The 20,439-nt window shown below is 43.5% G+C and overlaps 1 pseudogene; it reads right to left on the bottom strand.

The window, feature by feature from the left end:
• The window catches only part of LOC117887133, a 154,460-nt pseudogene extending 136,153 nt beyond the window's left edge, over positions 1–18,307 (bottom strand).
• Between the last annotated feature and the right edge of the window lie 2,132 nt (positions 18,308–20,439).

The raw sequence follows: 20,439 nt of genomic DNA, 5'->3' as shown, positions 1-20,439 counted from the left end.
ACTGTGAAAGTGAAATGAATTATATTAAAGAAATAGAATGAATTAAAGAATGCTGTATGTACCTTTAAGTAGAAATGAGAAATGCTGCAATCCATGTGGCAGGAAAGCAGACATTAACTGCTTAATGAATTGCCCCACTTAAGGGCAATTGGTGAAGCATTAGCCTTAGATCGATAAAAGTTAATAAGGAAGCAGGATATGCATTTTGTGCCCCATGCACATTTTACAATTTTGCTTTCTCTGTCCCTTTGTTTAGTTTGCACCCTTTTATCTGTATAAATAAGACTGTTTGAATCTTGCATGGGGGCTCACATTATCTGAATGTATTAGCAGAGCGTTGTGCTAATAAAACAGAGTGATCTGACAAACTATGAGTCCTGAGTCTAACTTTGACACCACCATATGCAAAAGCTATTTAAGGCAGGGGAGTGACATCATCGTGGTTCTTCACTGACTCCCTGCCCCAAAGAGACTCTGGGAAACACTCGAGGAGCAAGAACTGAACTAGAGGAAGTGCTGGACCCAGCCTAAAGGGATTTTTAGTCTGTGAAAGGAACACCTGGGGTTTTTAAGCTGTAAGCAAGTGCAGCTGGCCCCTTAAGAATCTGCAGCCTGCTTGAATACAGGTCTGTCGCATCTTACATGCATTTAACATGCGCGATTTCAGCTTTACGCGGTTGGCAAAAACAAAACAAACAAAAAAACAAAAGAGAAAAATAACAATTTTAATACTGTACCTGTAGTGTGGGCGATTCCGCCTGCCATTCAACTCAATGTAATTTTGACTACATGCGGTTTTCGCTTTACGCGCTAACCGCGGAATGGAACCCCCGCGTAAGATGAGACTTGCCTGTAAACATTTAGGGTGAGAATTTGATATTCATATCCAATCTCTTTAGTATATTAAGTTTAGTTTGTGTGTTTTGTTTGTTTGCTAGGTAATCTGCTTTAATCTGTTTGCTATCCCTTAAAATCTATCTTTTGTAGTGAAAAAACCTCGGCCAAATCTTTCAAATGTGCCCATTCCAAATGCTACATTAAAGCTGTATACAAATGGCTCAGCACGGGTCGTAAAGGGCCAACAAATATCTAAATTTGCAGTAACTACCCAGTTTAAGGTATTACAGTCTGCGCCTCTAAAACCCTCCACCTCAGCCCAGGCGGCAAAATTGGTAGCCCTCACCCAAGCATGTAAGCTGGCAGCAGGTCAGTCTGTAAACATATATACTAACTCAAAATATGCCTTTGGCATTTGCCATGCCACGGGCCAACTCTGGGCAAAGTGTGGGTTTATTATCTCCAATAGCACTAAAATAGCACATAAGCCCTTAATCCTAAAACTATTAAAAGCCATACACCTGCCATCCGAGGTTGCCATCATCCATGTTCGGGCTCATCAAAAAAAAAAAAAAAAAAAACAATCCCACCGTCCGTAAAAACCAACTAGCTAATACAGCATCAAAAGTAGCCTCTCTACAATCTTATGTTGCCAACCAAATGGTGCTCACGTCCTCTCCCTCACCAACACCAGTCCCTTTTGTCCCTAAACCATCAGAGGTTAGTCGTTGGAAAAACGTAAGGGTCACTAAAACACCAAGGGGGAAATGGCAACTACCTAATAAAAAAAGGGCCCTGCCCCAAGCGGCTTTGCGGCCTGCCCTACTTAAACTACACCAAAAAACACACGGTAAAGCAAAGGCTATGGCAGCTACCGTAAATAACTTCGGTATGCCCCTGGGGTATTCCAAAAAGCCAAACAAGTCCTTTCCACCTGTAACATTTGTGCAAAATTCAATCAAAAAAAACCCAAAAGGCATACCGAAGCAAGGTTATGGGCATAAACGTCCTTTAAACGGCTCCAAATTAACTACTCAAAAATGCCCAAGTGCCAAAGCTACAAGTACCTCCTTGTAATTGTATGCCAACTAACTGGCTAAACCAAAGCATTTCCAACTAAACAAGCAACTGCCTTAAAAGTAAAAAAACCCTTATTAAACTATGTCATTCCTAGGTTTGATCCTCCTAGGTTTATTAACTCTAATAAAAAAACCGCATTTGACCGCCCAGGTTATTCAACACATTGTTAAGGCCCTAGGTATTACCTGGCTTCTACATACCCCTTAAAAACCACCATCTTCTAAACAAATAAAAAAAATAAACCAAACTTTAAAGCTTAAGCTCTCCAAATTGTGTGCACAAACTGGGTTAAAATGGCTTCAGGCTCTACCTTTGGCCCTCTTGGCAGTTCAAACTGCCCCTAGGGGCTGGCTTGCTCTCTCACCTTTTACACTTTTATTTGGCAAACCATACATCAAATTTGCTAACCCAAAACCTGTAACCAATTTAGCCACTTAAAAAAATAAAAAGTTAACCAAATACGTTGTTTCCCTCCAAAACACTCATGTCTCTTCACAGGTATGCAGCTCAATTTCAGTCCCTACCTGCTAATGTACCTGCTCACCAAATCAAGCCAAAAAATTGGGTCTATGTAAAAAAGTAAAAAAACAAGCCTCTCCAACCCCGGTGGGCTGGTCCTTTTCAAGTCCTTCTTACCTCCCACACTGCCATTCAAATAAATAAATAAATAAAAAATACCTAAATCCACCACACCTGGGTCAAGCTAGCCTCTAGGCCGGGGCCAAAAGCAAACAACACCAAACTTCAAAAAAGCCCCACCAGCTCTTCCCACCGCAACCCAAAAAAGCCAAAAGCAAACAACACCTAAAAAATTAAACCTCTCAAAAAACTAAAACTTTTGTTCCAACAAGCAAAATCCTAAAACTTTGTAACTATAGATTTGCAAATGGTGCTGCAGTGGCTATTATTTTTAAGCCTGCCCCTTATACAAGCCAACCCGCACCCAGCAGCCAAACCCCTTCAGCAACTGGCCACATTAAAGCACTTATCTGACTGCTGGTTGTGTCACCAAACTCATTCTAAAAAAAAAAAAAAAACTGTGGGCTGTGCCTGTAAATCTCTCCAAAGCATTCTCCCTACAGGTAGTACAAAAAACGAAATTATAATAAAATAAAAAGTACCAGTCCAATAAGTATAAAAAATGTCTAAAGTTTGGCATTATAGTTAAAAGGCCAAGGGGATCCCTCTCTTTAATATTCTTAAAATCAAATACAAGTTGGCCCTATGTTTCAAAGCGATTAACAAAACCAAAATAAAAATGGGTTACCTCCCCCTAAAAGCCTGTAATCAAACCCTTCAGTTTAGTATTAAAAATAAAACCTTTTACCCCTTAAAAACTGTTAAAAATGCCCAAAAACCTCCCTGTCAGTTTCAGAAGGCCTATATTGCAGCATTAACAGGCAAGCATTATAAAAAAAAGTAAATTCCTTCATTCCTTCCATTAAGTCCCATAAATAAAACGCATACATTTTATATAAACATTTCCTCTGGTATTTGTCACCTCACTCATCCCTTAAAAAAATTTCTAAGTGCCAAAAAGCACTAGTAAGCTTTACCTCACATCTATTTGCTGTTACATATTGTGAGGGCATCCTAGACAACACCCATGCCCTAGGTCCCATTGGCGGTGCCGGGGCCAAATAGTTGGCAACTCCAAGCATCAAAATGTCAGGGTAAATTAGCACCACCAAGTAGCAAAAAGCGCTCTCATGCATAATTTACAAACTCCTGGCCTGTATTTCATCTGTGGCCATAATGCTTACAAAGCCCTCCCGCCGGGTTGGCGCGGCCGGTATAATGTAGCCAAAATAGTACCAAATGTTCAGGTAAACACCATACTAAACTCACGCCAAATCCTCAACCTAAAAACCTATTCTCACAAGCTCTTCACCCCCTTAAAAGGGGCTCAAGTTAAACGTGCCAAAAATCCCCTAGTAGTCAGGCAAACGGGGTTTCATTCCTTTGTTCATGCGCTTATTCCTGGGCTAAAAATAGCGAAGTTAAAAAGGACAATAATAAATATTTCTGCAAAGCTTAAAAAAGCAGCTAATGCCTCCTTAAACGCTTTTCAAAAATTACAACAAAAAATTAATAAAATAGCAAAAATAACGCTGCAAAATAAGCATGTGTTAAATGCCATAAATGCTAAAATAAAAAAAACTTGTGCTCGCATTAAAAAAAAATGCTGTTTTTATATTAATCGCTCTGGCTCAATTAAAAAAATTTGCAAGCTATTAAAAATGCTGCTGTTGATTTTCATGCTATATCCCTTAATCATACCTTTAAGTTTTAAAAACCTCCTCCCAAACCTTAGGTCATGGTTTATGGGGCTTTTCCAAAAAATTGTCAAGTAAATTATTTTCTGTGTGTCATTTAAGTAATGTTACAATGTGCAAAATGTTTGTGTAATGCTGTTACTAAGATCTCTGATGTCTGTAAAAAAACACAGTATCTTTCCCTCCAGCTTAATCGCAAGTTGCGCTACGGGCCTGACAATTTAAATTTAAACTTGCTGAGTGTGCAGTCCATGCCATCCTCCAGATCTTTAATGAAGATATTGAACCCAATCGGCCCCAGGACCGACCCTTGAGGCACTCTGCTTGATACCGGCTGCCAACTAGACATGGAGCCATAGATCACTACCCACTGAGCCCGACGATCTAGCCAGCTTTCTATCCACCTTATAGTCCATTCATCCAGTCCATACTTCTTTAACTTGCCGGCAAGAATATTGTGGAAGACCGTATCAAAAGCTTTGCTAAAGTCAAGGAATAACACATCCCTGCTATCCCACATTGCATTGCTTCACACCCATGTGAGTCTACGTGTTGAACTCTGTGCCCACTAGTGGTCCAGGGTGATCTGCACCAGAGGACATCTCCCCATTTAAATGCTGGCTCATAGCCATGTGCACCCCTTTGAGTCCTACTTGTGGAGAGTTCACAAAGGCAATCACATACCCATTATAATAGCCATTTCCCCTGCTTCTGTGTAGTCCCATCTGGTGGTCCTGGACTGCCTTGCCTTCTGGGGGAAGAAGCACATCCAGTCCATGTGAATACGTGTCAGCAGAATGCCAGGATCTAGGAGCACCTGGCAGAGCACATGCAGGAGAAGCGTCATTCCTAAGACATGGCTCAGTGTTGCACCAAAGAAATCTCCAGCCAGGCCTGCTGACAGCAATTCTGGGTCCTAGGGCAGCACAGTCAATGGGCTCCCACACACACACAAGCCGCGCCTGCGTGGACACAATCCACCTGACATTTGGGCGGTGCTGGTGCCCAGCAAGCTGCTGGCTGTGCTGCTGGGCATGCTCTTCCGGCACAGCCAGGACTTCCACATACCCACCCAGTAGGGTTGCCAACTGTCTAATTGCACAAACCCAAAGACCCTTGCCCTGCCCCTTCCCTGAGCCCACGCCCCTGCCTCCTGTTCACTCCATCCTCCCTCTCTCCGTTGCTCGCTTTCCCCCACCAGGGGCAGGGGGCTGAAGTGTCGGAGGAGTTGTAGGGTGCAGGCTCTGCGAGGGAATTTGGGTGCGGGAGGGGGTGCAGGCTCTGGGAGGGAATTTTGGGTGTAGGTGGGGGCAGGAGTTTGGGGTGCAGGAGGGGGTCACGGGGTCAGCGCTTACCTCGGCTAGCTCCCGAAAGCGACCGGCACATCCCCTCTGGCAGCAGCTCCTAGATGCGGGGCCCAGAGGGTCTCCGCGTGCCACTGCCAGCAGGCACCACCCCTGCAGCTCCCGTTGGCTGCAGTTCCCGGGGCGGGGGCAGTGTGCAGAGAACCCCTCCCCAGGGGCCGCAGGGACATGCCAGCCGCTTCTGAGAGTGGTGCGGAGCAAGGGCGGGCAGGAAGCCTGCCTTAGCCCTGCTGCACTGCCGGCAGCAGCCGGGGGACCCCAGGCCCCTGGGTAAGTGTCTCCTTTGTCCCCCTCTCCCCCAATCAGCGGGCCTGTCTCCACAGTGCTACAAGAACACAAGGGACAAGAATTCAGGATACTGGGACCCCCTTTCACTCTCTCAAATGGCAGGCCCTGCCCACTCCACATAGACAAGTACAGTTTCCACCTACACCTTTTTGTGAGCCCACCAGTATAGCCATGCATTCACTCATCACTTTGGGTGTGTTCTGCCACATGCCCATTGGTTTGAAATTTGCCCTGTGTTGTTTTAAATGGATACATTTTTTTATCATATACAACTCAGCTGAAAAATTTCACTGAGGTACAGCTCCCTCCACAAAATCAATTAATAAAATCTTCACAGAGTCACTGAATTCATTTCCTTAGTTAAAGCACATTCATTTTCTACCACTACACTCTGCCATCAAAGTAGGCACACAACATATCCCTGACCCTGTGTCTCTGTCCACTTGATTCACCTTGTAAAGGCCCCCTGTCTGGCTGTTCATAAGATCCAGAAAGTCCCTCCACCTCCACTTCCAAGTCATCTGCTCTCACAGATGTTGTGCAGAACACACCAAGCACTTATCACAAGAGAAAGGCATTGCTCAGCAGTCTCTAGCTTTGTCAGTAGGTTTCTCCTCCTTCCCTTCAGTCTTCCGAATGACAACTCCACTACAGTTCTGCAGCTACTTGGGGTATAGCTATATAGCACCTTTCTCATGTCCAAGTGTAGAGAACAATGGTTCATTAACAGGGATGCAGAGGGTAAGCTAAATATATTGGATAACAGGTAATTTTCAAAATAAAATTACCAAATAATTATCAAAAATCATAATTGGGAGAAAATTAATGTAATCATCAATTACTTGCTTCTCATATGTCGAGTTCAGGAAAATCAGACCAACAAATGGAATTATCTATTATGGTTATTAATCAGACTGCACTCAGGAAGTGACCGCATACAAATTTACCAAGGATTCTTTTTTCTATACACGAAGGGATGTCCCAAAATAAACAATTGAAATTGACTTTAAATAAAGAAACACATATTTAAGTAAGCAAAAATAAGAGAAGGAACCAACAAGCAATTGAAAGAACAAGGATTATGCGAATGAGATTCACCAGGTTAAAAAAAAAAAAAAAGTAAATAAATTGGCTGATAAAATGTAGTAACTATTAAAACAACCTCTTAACTAAACTTGAAATTCTAAAACAGAAAAGAAATTAAAACAAGTTTGGTTAACTATATAGAATGGACTAGTGTTATAAAACTGAGTATAAAACTGAAACATCTATGGGCATTTAACTCAATGATATTCACTTAATTAAAATTCACTAGTAGCTAAGCATTATTAACAGAATTCAACAAGTAGACAAATATTATCAGATAACCAAATATTAACTCAATGACATAACTAGATTAAAACTAATTAATTTGATATTAAATCTTTTAAACTAAAAACATATTTGGACAAAACTAGATAAATTGGATAGGACAATCAAATTGAAAATAGTGTAAATTTTACAAAAGCTAGCAAAACAATGACTTTTTACTTCTGTATTAAGAAGGTAACTTTGTGAAGCTAAGCATCATTCTGAAGGCAAATTCAAATGTATATAATTATTATAGCTCAAAATTCAGCATTGCTTAGATACGTTTCTAGCTAGAAATGGTTGCAATGAAACATACAAAAGCTGGGGTACAAAAATCATACAACTGGAAGGGACCTCCAGAGGTCTTCTAGCCCAGTCCCTTGCAACAGTGCAAACAGATAAGATTAGCTCAGATTTTATGGAATTAATAGGCAATTTTATAAGTATGAAAGATCAGAAAGTAATTTGAGTAATCAAAGTTTTCAAATTAAAGTTAATCAAGCAGGTTTAGAGAGTGTTCTTAGCAAGTTGATAGGCAGATAGTGTACTGCAGGGAGAGATTTTGGTGTTTGAGTTAATAGATAGAAGATTGTTAAAGATAATTCCACAGAAAAACACTAACGTTCATATACAGAAAGAGAACTATCATAAAGTACCCTGCTTTTGGTATTTAAAGTAGACAAAGAAAATAGGAACTAGTTAAATTCATAAACCAAGATTGGAATGAGACTATTGTGTAGCATGAGGTATTAACACATTATATTACTCTGTAGTTAAAAATACACAACACAACTGAAATTAGCATAAAAGTATTCTGAAGTTTAGAACACACACAAATAAAGATTGTAGTGAGATTCTGAAGTTAGAAGACAATTTCCTCACTCACACATACAAAGTAATGATACAAGGGTGAGAGACCAAAGGACTTGCAAGTAATTGTCACTCACACCTGTAAAAACAGAACAGTCACAGGGGTTAAGTGTAAAATACAGGACAGAGTAGAACAGTGAACAACAAAGTTACAAGTTCTCAGTAGCAGTTACAGTTAGGAACTGAGCTGAAAGCAAACAAAAAATAATCAATGAATTTCCATAGATATGATAACACAATAAGAACAGTTGAACTTTAGTTATGTCCTCATCAAACCAAAAAGATTTGAAGGGTAGCTCTATTAAGCAGTAAACTAAGTGAGGTGACATCACCATCACACACACAAGGTGTGAAGAATAACTCTGGCAGCTACAGCGGAAAGCATGCGGTTTAATCAGCACCAGCTCAGTTTCAGTCTATGCCTTCACTACGGACCTTACAGCGGCCCAGCTGTACTGCAGCAGCTGCACTGCTGTAAAGTCTCCTGTATAGACAGTCAATGCCGGCAGGAAAGAGTTTTCCTGCCAACATAACTAAACCACCCCCAACGAGCGGTGGTAGCTACGTCGGCGGGAGAGCGTCTCCACCGACATAGTGCTGTCCATACAAGCATGTCTGTCGGTGAGACTTATGTCGGTCAGGGGTGTGCTTTTTTCACACCCCTGACCCACAAAATTTTTGCTGACAAAAGTGCTAGTGTAGACAAAGGCTTAGTTACAATGTTGTCATTTTCAAATTCTATTAGCCCAGTTATACTCTTGGGAGTATTTCCTCCAATCTTAAACTGCTTTAAGGCTTGATTTTTTTAATCACTACTGATAGTGAAATTCTTTTCTTTTGCACCATTTGAAATTAGGAAATATTTTATAGTTGGATGTAAGTTGTTAGGCGCTCTTAACTGGAAAATACCAAAATCATACATAAACCTAAGAGCCCAAGAGTTTGGTTTTATGGAATAGAACTGAACTCTAATGGGTTCTGTGTTCTAGGAAAACAATAATTATTCTCTCCAAGGCCAAATTCTGACTTCCTTTGAAGCACAGAAATTCCCTATAGAATTTTAGCAATAAGCATTGAAATCTTTCTGCACTTCCACTAGTAAGTGGAATTTCTCATCCTTCGTTCCATTGTTCAGTGTGCAGTCTTCTTCTTCATGGTGGAAGTTAGGATAATGTCAATGTAAGGAGTCATTAGAGCAAAGGAACTGGAGACAAGGTTACCACCTGACAGGTGGGTGTCCTCACCACAAGACTATTGAGTTAGTCTCACTCTCTCTCTCTGGCCCAGTGACTAAGTATTTATATACAGTGGAACTGTTTTACTGGGATAGACTGAGTGAGTCCCACAGCCAGACTAGCTCTGTGGCTAGGATACTCCTCTGAGAATTGGCAGATCCATGTTCAAATTCAGGTGGAGGGGGGACTAAGGTTACGAAGAAGGTTGTCTTTCTCCTCCTCAATCCCCCGTTGTTTTGTGCTGTGTTACATGGCCTCTGAACATGCCTAACAGAACATGACCCATCATGAATTGCAAGACCAAAGAGGAGCCTATCTCTGAGAGAGGGATGGGGCTTAGACCACACTACTTTCATTGGCATGTCCCATTGGCTAGCTTTGGTGGCTCCCCACCTGCTGGCCTTTATGAATCACAATCTAAAATGCCTATCTCACCCCATTCATTTTCTATGGAGTCTAGGCTACTAACTCAGGCTTTGTGGATCCCAGTGTCATTCCTGTGATTTTCTAGGTGCCTAAAAATTAGGCATTGCAATCCTCAGTGTCACAGCGCCTCAGTCCCTTGGAGCATCCAGGTCTAAAACACTATCAAGTATAAATTAGAAGTTACATTCTATCAGATGAAGCTGGTTCTAGGTGGGGGTAGTCAGTAGGTCAACCATGGGCCAAATCTGGACCGCCAGAAACTTTTGAATGGGCCCCCAAATCTTTTTATTTACTAATGATTATCATTATTGTTGTTTTTTATTATTTTCTCTGAAGCCTGAACCTTGACCAAGAAATGTGGACCTTGACAAAAATAATTGACTACCCCTGTGATAACATCAAAAGTAAAACTGGGAGATGAAGGAGGATGTTCACAGTTTCTTGATAAGTCATAATCAAATGCTGTCATAATGTGCAAATCTTATCTCAGCCTCTTGCTCTTCATGGCTCTGTCCCAGGAAGATTATTTCATTTTCTGCTTTAATAAACATTTCATGTCCTAGTTACATGGCCACTCCAGCCTGGCCTGACTCTTTAAGATTCGTGGGAATTGGAAAAGGTGTCCTTCCCTTGGCCCAATCCTAGCCAGGACACTTCTAGGGTGTGTGTCCTATGTGGATTCTCTTATGTGTACTGAGGTTTGAGCTGTGCCGGAAGTCTTTCCCACAGTCAGTGCACTTATAGGGTTTCTCACCACTGTGGAGTCTCTTATGTGACAGAAGATGTGAGCTGCTTCTAAAGCTTTTCCCACACTCATTGCATGTGTAAGGTCTCTCACCTGTGTGAGATCTCTGGTGATTAGAAAGGGCTGAGTTGTTATAGAAACTTTTCCCACAGTGAAGACACTTGTAGGGTCTCTCTCCACTGTGGATTCTTTGATGTTCAGAAAGGGCTGAGCTTGCACGGAAGCTTTTTCCACATTCGGAGCACTTAAAGGGTTTCTCCCCTGTGTGGATCCTCTGGTGAGTAGTAAGGGTTGACCTGCGAGTGAAGCTGTTCCCACATTCAGGGCAGTTATACGGTTTCTCTCCTGTGTGGGTTGTATGATGTGATCGAAGGTGAGAGAGGCAACTAAAGCTTTTCCCACACTCATTGCATTTGTAGGGTCTCTCCCCTGTATGGGTTCTCTGATGATCATTGAGTTCTACACTGTAACTGAAGCTTTTCCCACAGTCCAGGCAGCTATAGGGTTTCTCTCCTGTGTGAATTCTCTGATGCTTAATAAGCGACGAACTTTGACTGAAGCTTTTCCCACACTCATTGCAATGGTAGGGTCTCTCTCCTGTATGGGTTCTCTGATGTGATAGAAGGTTTGAGCTCTGAATGAAGCTTTTCCCGCAAGTAGGGCATTCATAGGGTTTCTCCCCCGTGTGGGTTCTCTGATGTGATAGAAGATTTGAGCTCACACGGAAGCTTTTCCCACACTCACTGCATTCATAAGGTTTCTCTCCTGTGTGGATTCTTTGATGCTGAATAAGGGTTGAGCTCCGACTGAAGCTCTTCCCACAATCAAGGCAGTTATAGGTCTTCTTTCGTTCGTGGACTGTACGATGTGTAATTAGGGCTGAGCTCTGTTTGAATCTTTTCCCACAGTCCAGGCACGTGTAGGGTCTCTCTCCTGTATGGGTTCTCTGGTGTCTAGTAAGTTGTGATCTGCACCGGAAACTTTTCCTACAGTCACCGCATGTGTAGGGTGTCTTACCAGTGGGGATTCTCTGTTGAACCATGTCTTTGTTTTTCTTAACCCATATTTTCTGGTTAGAGGATTTACACTGTCTCTGCCCCAGCTGGTTTTCTTGCATGCAAAAGTCAGTGCAGGCCAGAGGGGCAGCATCTCCATGCTCAGGAATCTGGGAAGCCTCCCCTTCAGATCTTCCTGATGTCCTGTGTGGTTCCAATTGCTCAGGATATTCCTGATTCTCCTCCTTGTTCTCATTCACCATCCTCTCACCTGCTGTGACAAACAGAATCCAGATACGAGTCATTCCCTGTGCCGGGGGGGAAGGGAACCTCAGAAAGAGGAACAGTAAAGGGCAGAACAAACCAAAATAACTGCGGGGGAGACTGAAATAGCAGCAGCTGAACCCTACCCACCCCCAAACCCTGCCCCAGAGGAGAGAGAGGAGGAGACCTATCCTTCAAATATAGATGAAGGCAGGGGCTGAAGGGCCAGACAGGCTTCATGAAAATGCCTAAGGGACATCTGCCATGAGGATACAATAATTGGTTTCTGAATCAGTGTAGCTGATTCCTCACCTGTATAGGCATCTCTCCGTATCTCCCATTCCTGGAGACTGGGGACCCACAGTTTGTCCTCTCGTTCCAGCCAGGAGGTCACACTGGGTTTGGAACCTGGAAATCCTGCATCGGGGGGAGGACAAGGAAATAAGTGCTGATCTTGTTCATTAAGGTGAGTGCTGTTACTACTTCCAGATCCAGGAGCTGAATAAGCAACCCAGAAAGGCTCCTTCCTCTCCCCACCCCCACGCTATAGGAATTGGGCTATAAATCAGTCAGACCCCTTGACACGCTGGTCTAGACCAATGGTTCATCCACTCTGCCTAGGGAATTGCCATAATATATTTCTCTAGGGAGCTGAGCAGAATTGTTTTGCTCTCAAGACATATGGGGTACAATCAAGTCTCCATCCCTGCCAAATATACCACCCTCTCCCAACACACACAAGTTGCTCCTTAACACAAGCCAGATCAGGAAGATACCTTGTGAGCTTATTGGGCTGGGGACTGTGTCTCATTATGTCTAAGGCTATGATTTTGTCATGGAGGTCATGGAAGTCACGGAATCTATGACTTTCAGAGACCTCCATGACTTCAGCCCGCAGTGGCTCGGAGCTGCGGGGTCCCCCCACTGCCCATGGTGGCTCAGATCCAGGTGGCCACTGCGGGTGGGGGACATCCAAGCTGCCATGGGTGGCGGGGGAACCACACAGTTCATGGCCATCGCAGGAAGTGGGGGCCCCTGGAGCTCTGTGCAGCCGTGGGTGATGGGGGCCCCCACGGAGCTCTGAGCTGTGAGTGGCAGGGGAACCCTGGAACTCCAAGCTGCCAGGAACAGTGCGGGCCCCCAAAGCTGTCCAGCCACCGTGGGCAGTGGGGGATTCCAGAGCCCCAGCAGCAATGGGTGCTGGAGCCTTCTCCCTCCCCATTTTGTCACGGATATTTTTAGTAAAATCACGGACAGGTCTCCAGCTTCCATGAATTCTTCTTTATTGCCCATAACTTATACTAAAAATATCCATGACAAAATCTTAGCCTTACTCATAGCTCATGTTTTCTGAAACTTTTATCATTTTTGTTGCTCTCCTCTGGACTCCCTTTAATTTGTCCACTTCTTACTTAAAATGTGGCACCCAGGACTGGAAACAGTCCTCCAGCTGAGACTTCCCCACCGCTGAGTAGATCAGGACAGTTACCTCCTGGGTCTTACATATGACACTCCTGTTGATACACCTCAGGATATTAGCCTTTTTCACAACTACATCACATTTTTGACTCGTATTCAATTTGTGATCCACTATAACTCAGAGTTCCTCCTCAGCAGTAGTACTGTACCACAGTTCCCTAGTTCACTTATGAGAATGTCATATAGGACTGTTTCAAAAGCTTTACTAAAATTAAGATAAATCATGTCTACTGCTTCCTCCCACCCACTCGGCCAGTAACCCTGTCAAAGAAGGATATTAGGTTAGTTTGGCATGATTTGTTTTTGACAAATACATGGTGGCTACTATTTATTATCTCATTATCCTCTAGGTGCTTACAAATTGACTGTTATAATTTGGTTCAGTATCTTTCCAGGTATCAAAGTTAGGTTGACTCATCTATAATTCCCAAGGTCCTCTTTGTTCCCCTTTTAAAGATAAGTACCATGTTTGCCCTACTCCAGTCCTCTAGGACCTCACTCACCTCAATAAGTTCTGAAAGGAAATTGCTTCATCTAGTTGGTTAAGTACCTTGGGGTGAATTTTGTCAGGCCCTGACAACTTGAATAAATCTAACAGAATATTTTTTAACCTGTTCTTTTCCTATTCTGGCTTGTGTGCCTTCTTTCTTAATAGCAGATGTGGTAAACATCTGGTCACAATTAACTGTTTTAGCCAAGACTGAAGCAAAATATGTTGTCCTTTATTAGCTCTCCTTCCCCGCCAAGTAGAGAACAAACATTTTCCTTCATCTTTCTCTAGTTCCTAATGTATTTAAAGAACCTCTTATTGCTTTTTACATCCTTTGCTATGTGCAACACGTTTGGTGCCCTAGCCTTTCCAGTCGTATCCCTACATGCTTCTACTACTCGCTCATATCCATCCTTTGCAATCTCTCCAGATATCCACTTTGGTGGGATTCCCTTTCAATTTCAATTTTCAGGTTATTGAAAAATCTCCTGATGCAGCCATATTTCTTCACATCAAGATAGTTTGCTGCTGTGCCTTAAATATTGTCTCTTTGAGAAAGTATCAGCTCTGTTGAAGTCCTTTTTTGCTTAGACTTTCTTCCCAGGGAACCATACCTACTAATTCTCTAAGTCTGCTTTTTTGAAGTCCATTATCCTTGTTCTGCTGATCTCAAGTCATACCTTCTCTAGATGCAAGAGAGGTTCCATCCTAACAAATTCAACTACCGCATCCCCATAATCTCCCAGGTGCCCAGTAAAGCAAATCTCTTAAACTTAGTGCTTGAGTTCCATTGACTTTCATGAAATTAAGCCTCTGTATAGGTGCTTGGTGACTAGTGATGGTTTGCTGAATTGGGCCTTGAGACCAGAGACAAGACTGACTGACTTTCCAACTAATGTACAGATCTGCAAACATACGTTTTTAGCTGTACAGGCTAGACAGGAATATTATGAACATCTAGTCTGACTTCCTGTGTCAAACACAGGCCAGAGAACCTCACCCAAAGATTGCTCCATCAATCCCATATCTTGTGGTTGAGCTAGACTATATTTATTAGAAAGAGACATCCAAATGATGAAGACTCCACCACACTCTTGTGTAATGTACTCCATTGACTATGACTGGCCTGAATTCACCCATCTTCAGCTTCTACTCATTGAATCACATTCTGACTTTGGCTGCTAGATTAAGGAGCCCTCTGGTATCAGAAATCTTCTCTTCATGTAGGCACCTATGTATTCAAAACATCTCTTCTGTATGAACTTAATAGACTGAGCTCTGTAAGTCTCTCAAGTCTTGTCTACATGACGGCTTAAGTTGATGTAAGTTACATTGCTCGGGGGTGTGAAAAACCCAGCCCACTGAGCAATGTAACTTACAATCAACCTAATGCAGTGTCTATGCTCTCCTGCCGACATAGCTTCCACCTCTCATTGAGGAGAAGTAATTATGTCAACAGGAGAGCATTGATTGCAGGGGTACTGATTTAGCACGGTAGTGAAGCAAAGCTCTTATTCAAAGGCAGATTTTCCAGACCTCAGCTCATTCTTGTGGGACCAGAGAGGTTAAAACTGTGAGTTTCAAAGTGGCCAGACAACTCAGTTAGCAGGGGCTGGATGTCTAACTCCCTTGGGTATCTTTGAAAGTCACAGCCTCAGAGACTTACAAGAGCTTCAAGTGTGTAGTAGTGCATGAAACTGAACCTAAGTCTTCTGATTCCAAGTGCAGTGCCTGAAACACAAGACCCCTCCTCACATTTTTCTACTCTAGTGATGTTCCACAAATAGTACACCCAGATATTAAATTACCGGTACTTCATAAGCCCTCAGTCAGCGCAGAGCCCAATGACTCTCAGTGAGAGAAATCATAATTTCACAGAAATCAACCCCCGCCAGGAACAGACACCAGGAACAACAGCCTCTTTGCAAGAATTCAGCACACTGGCAAAAGAAAGAAGCACTAGCAGAAACTGGCCACAGCCCCATGACACTGGTCCTTGCCCTTCCTGACTAGTAGAAGAGTGAAGTACACCTTGGTACCTCCTGCTAAAACAACTGGTTGAGGCGGAACGTGGGCAAGATGCAGATAAAGCTCATTTGAAAATCTGGCCACTTAGGCAAAGCTGAGTCATGACTTGAGACACTTGTCCAGCTCTGAGGTCACAAAGTGCTCAGAGGCCCAAGAGGACGGAAGTAACCTCAGGAAGGGTGAAGAGAGAGTGAGTCTGTCTCACTTGAAAACCTTGGTTATGGAAGGGTAGCACCATTGTTGTATCCCTGACTCTGCTGTCCTGTGTGAGGGCATGTGGAAGTGACGGTCTTTCACACACAGGAGCTGGGGACTATACAGACTGACCCCTGAAGCATGGGCAGGGGGGTGGGGGGAAATCATTGAAGAACCCTGCACAGAAGACAACCCAGCTACTTCTCAGCCCTCCTCTCCCAGCTTCTAATACCAGAGAGGACAGGAATCCTTACCCAGCGAGGTCACAGTCTCATAATTCTCCCGCATCACATCCCTGTAGAGGGCTCTCTGACCCAGGTCCAGCACAGCCCATTCCTCCTCGGAGAAATACACAGCCACCTCCTCAAAGGTCACTGGCTCCACTGCAGCCATTTCCCTTCCCTGTCTTTCCATGGATTGGATGACCTGGAGCAAAATGTGGATGTTATTCTGCAACCTGTCAGGGCAAGAATAGACTCATAGACTTTAAGGTCAGAAGGTACCATTATGATCTTCTAGTATGACCTCCTGCACAACGCAGGCCACAGCATCTCACCCACCCACTCCTGTAACAAACCCCTGATCTATGTCTGAGCTACTGAAGTCCTCAACTTGTGGTTTAAAGACTTCAAGGTGCAGCGAATCCTCCAGCAAGTGTGGCTGGGGAGGTTTTCAGAAGGGATTTAGTCCATTTCAAACCCTGACTTCCCCCAGACTTTCTCTACCATTCTAGGGGAATGCTAAATTAGTGGCCTACATTTGGATTTAGGTGTCTAAATTATGCTCCTGTATTTAAAGATCCCATCCTTCATCACTTTATTTATAACACAGACCCATCTCCTCCTCCAGGGGACCACTCAGAAGTTTGTGGAATCAGATCCTAAAATTTATAGAATTTAATGCCTGACAGGACCACTGTCTGACTTTCAGTATGTCAGAGACCATGAATTGTTACCCAGTTAACCTTGCATCTCCCGAAAGACCTATGTTTGGCAAAACATATTTTCTAGAAGTTATCCAGTGTTGATTTGAAGACATCAAGAGAATCTACCACTTCTTTGGTAATTTATTCCAGTGGTTAATCACCTTCACTATTAAAATTTATGCTTAGTTTCTAATTGGATTTATCTAGCTTCAGCGTCCAGATACCAGCTTATGTTGGGCCTTTATCCACTAGAGTAAAAAGCCCTTTATTACCACTATTTTCTGTCCCTGAAGTGTAATCATACAGTGTAATCAAGTCACCTCCCAGTCTTCCAATATATTTATTTTTTATGATAAACTAACATATTGAGCTCTTGATGTTTCTCAATGTAAGGATTTTTTCCCCACCCATGAATCACATTTGTGGCTGTTTCCTACATTCTCTAAAAAGTCTCCAGCAAAAGAGATTTTGCCAGACTGGAGAGAGAACTGTGTCTGACATAGGAATTCCTTCTTTGTCAATGTAAAATGTCTAGTCCAAATTCTTAAAGCACTAGAACTGATTAAAAAGAAACAATCCTTTTTGTAATGGTAAAATTGTAACTTGCTCTTGTTCCCATTCCCTTTTCATTAACAGACTAATTGGCTTCTTATCAGACTTTCCAAAATAAATTTACAGAGGACAGAAACTATAAAGATAAACATAGCAATTGCCAGACTACATGAGAGGCCAGATGCATCTAGTAACTGTGAGGATGTTATAAGCAACTGAAGAGGCTCCTTTAGTCTGAAATTGTGCAGCCAACACTAACTGTCAGTGTCACTCTGTGCTCCAGCTATAATGATTAAAGAATCCACTTTGAGAGATTTCCCCTGACACTGTCCCCAGGGCAGCGCATCCCCCCAGCAGCACCGGGACTAGGCAGAGGCAGGAACTGGCTTTTCCTCTCCCTGCCCCTCACCGTGTCCCAGGAAAGTCTCCCGCTGCCTCTGCCAGTCTCTCCCCTGTCTCCCTCCTGCCCTCATCCCTCGGGCTGGAAGACTCGGTCCCTCCCCCGGCCCGGGGCGTTCGCTTTCCCGGAACTGGCTCGGCTCCTGCAGGCGCTCAGGGGGGCAAAGCCTGGGGGGGTCAGGGAGGGCAGCAGCTCTGGGACTCGCAGACCCCCGCCCCCGGGAGCGGAGCTGGGGCGAGGAGGGGCCGTTGGTGCAGAGTCACTTTCCTGCCCGGCCCCAGCTCTTTCCCCCGGGTCTCTCCCCTCACCTGCAGGCTCCGGCTCAGGAGCTGGTGTCGGCAGAGCCCGGGGCTGCCCCAGGGGCTGGTTCCAGCCCCCGGAGAAAGTCCCTCCCGGCTGGGTACAGAGAGTTGCTAGGGAAGGGCTCTCCCCGCACACACCCCGCTGGGGAGCAGCAGCGGCTCAGCCCAAGCTCCCGGCTCACAATGGAGGAGGCGAGGGAGGCTGTAGCAGCTGCAGCGTCTGACCCAGGAAGTTCAACCCTCATCTGCTGAGCAGCAGTTGCTGCCCTCCCCTCACTCTGCCTTGCTACCACCAGACTCTGCTTCCTGCAAAACAGACATAAAGGGGGGAGCCAAGGGCAAATTGGAGGGGTGGGATGGGGCCACTGTGTAGAGTGGGCAGCGAAAGGAGGAGGGCAGATATATGAAACCAAAGGCAGGGTGCAGGAGCTGGGGCTCAGGACGTGGGAGACATTCTCAGCAGCACCCTGTATCTCCATATGGTTTGATGGTTAATTCGCAGTGCAGCCCCCTGCCTGGACAAGGCAGCTGTGTTTTGTGTCTGTGTACGTTTAAATGAATTCTGTCAGCTGACATGGACGTAAGATGCAGATCCATGCAGCCTTCACAAATTTGACTTATCTGCTCTTGCTATTGCCTGAGCTGGACGGACCCCCTTTCCTGTAATCTACAGTAAATGTTTTTTCACTGTTTTTAATTATTTGTTTTGATAAGTTATTTTATGCCTTTTATTGTTCTTAACACTCCATCATTTCACTTGATTAACACTGTCCAGATGAGTGTCATTTGCTACCTTGTTTTTATAATAAATCATCATAAACAATGTTATTAATATTAACAGTAGTATTAATGTTAATTAATATTAACTGATGGTAGTAGATTAACCAGTCACATCTCACAATATTCTAATGTAAAACTGCCTGTATTTTAATTAATTTGTAATATACAATTTATAAATATAAATATAAAATTCCTCCATAGCAAATGCTTATTCTTCATGTTCTAAACTGACTATCGAAACTTCTTCAATTTTCTTTGATGCACCAATGAGGACTGCCTTTTTCAGCTGTTATTTTGCCTCTGTATCCAGCTTTTTTGTGCTTTTTTGGTGTGTGCTATAACTAATTTCCAAAATATTCTATATTTTATATGAAATCCATCTGAAAGGAAAATTCCAACTCTAATTATTATTAAATGTTGATATATAGAATTTAAAACTTTAATAATTCCAAAGTAATGATTCATGCACCAACAAATTAAGAATTTTTAAAAATAAATGCATTTTCAATTCTTTCATTGAATCATAGAATATCTGGGTTGGAAGGGACCTCAGGAGGTCATCTAGTATAACCCCTTGTTCAAAGCAAGATCAATCCCCATCTAAATCATCCCAGCCAGGGCTTTGTCAAGCCTGACCTTAAAAACCTCTAAGGAAGGGCATTCCACCACTTCCCTAGGTAACCCATTCCAGTGCTTCACCAACCTCCTAGTGAAAAAGTTTTTCCTAATATCCAACCTAAACCTCCCCACTGCAACTTGAGACCATTACTCCTTGTTCTGTCATCTGCTACCATTGAGAACAGTCTAGATCAGGGGTTCTCAAACTGGGGACATTGAGAATAGTCTAGATCAGGACCCCTCAGGGGGTTGCGAGGTTATTACATGGGGGGTCACGAGCTGTCAGCCTCCACCCCAAACCCTGCTTTGCCTCCAGCATTTATAATGGTGTTAAATATATTTTAATTTATAAGGGGGGGCACACTCAGGGGCTTGCGATGTGAAAGGGGTCATCAGTACAAAAGTTTGAGAACCACTGGTCTAGATCCATCCTCTTTGGAATCCCCTTTCAGGTAGTTGAAAGCAGCTATCAAATCTCCCCTCATTCTTCTCTTTTGCAGACTAAATAATCCCAGTTCCTCAGCCTCTCTTCATAAATCATGTGCTCCAGACCCTTAATCATTTTTGTTGCCCTCCGCTGGACTCCTTCCAATTTTTCCACGTCCTTCTAGTGTGGGGCCCAAAACTGGACACAGTACTCCAGATGAGGCCTCACCAATGTCGAATAGAGGGGAATGATCACATCCCTCCATCTGCTGGCAATGCTCCTATTTTATACTGCCCAAAATGCCGTTAGCCTTCTTGGCAACAAGGGCACACTGTTGACTCATATCCAGTTTCTCATCCACTGCAACCCCTAGATCCTTTTCTGCAGAACTGCTGCCTAGACATTTGGTCGCTAGTCTGTAGCAGTGCATGGGATTCTTCCATCCTAAGTGCAGGACTCTGCACTTGTCCTTGTTGAACCTCATCAGATTTCTTTTGGCCCAATCCTCTAATT

The sequence above is a fragment of the Trachemys scripta genome, chromosome 14 (assembly GCF_013100865.1).
Source record: "Trachemys scripta elegans isolate TJP31775 chromosome 14, CAS_Tse_1.0, whole genome shotgun sequence".
Taxonomy (NCBI): Eukaryota; Metazoa; Chordata; order Testudines; family Emydidae; genus Trachemys; species Trachemys scripta.
The sequence above is the reverse complement of the archived record's forward strand: the minus strand, read 5'-3'. Positions and strand labels throughout refer to the sequence as shown.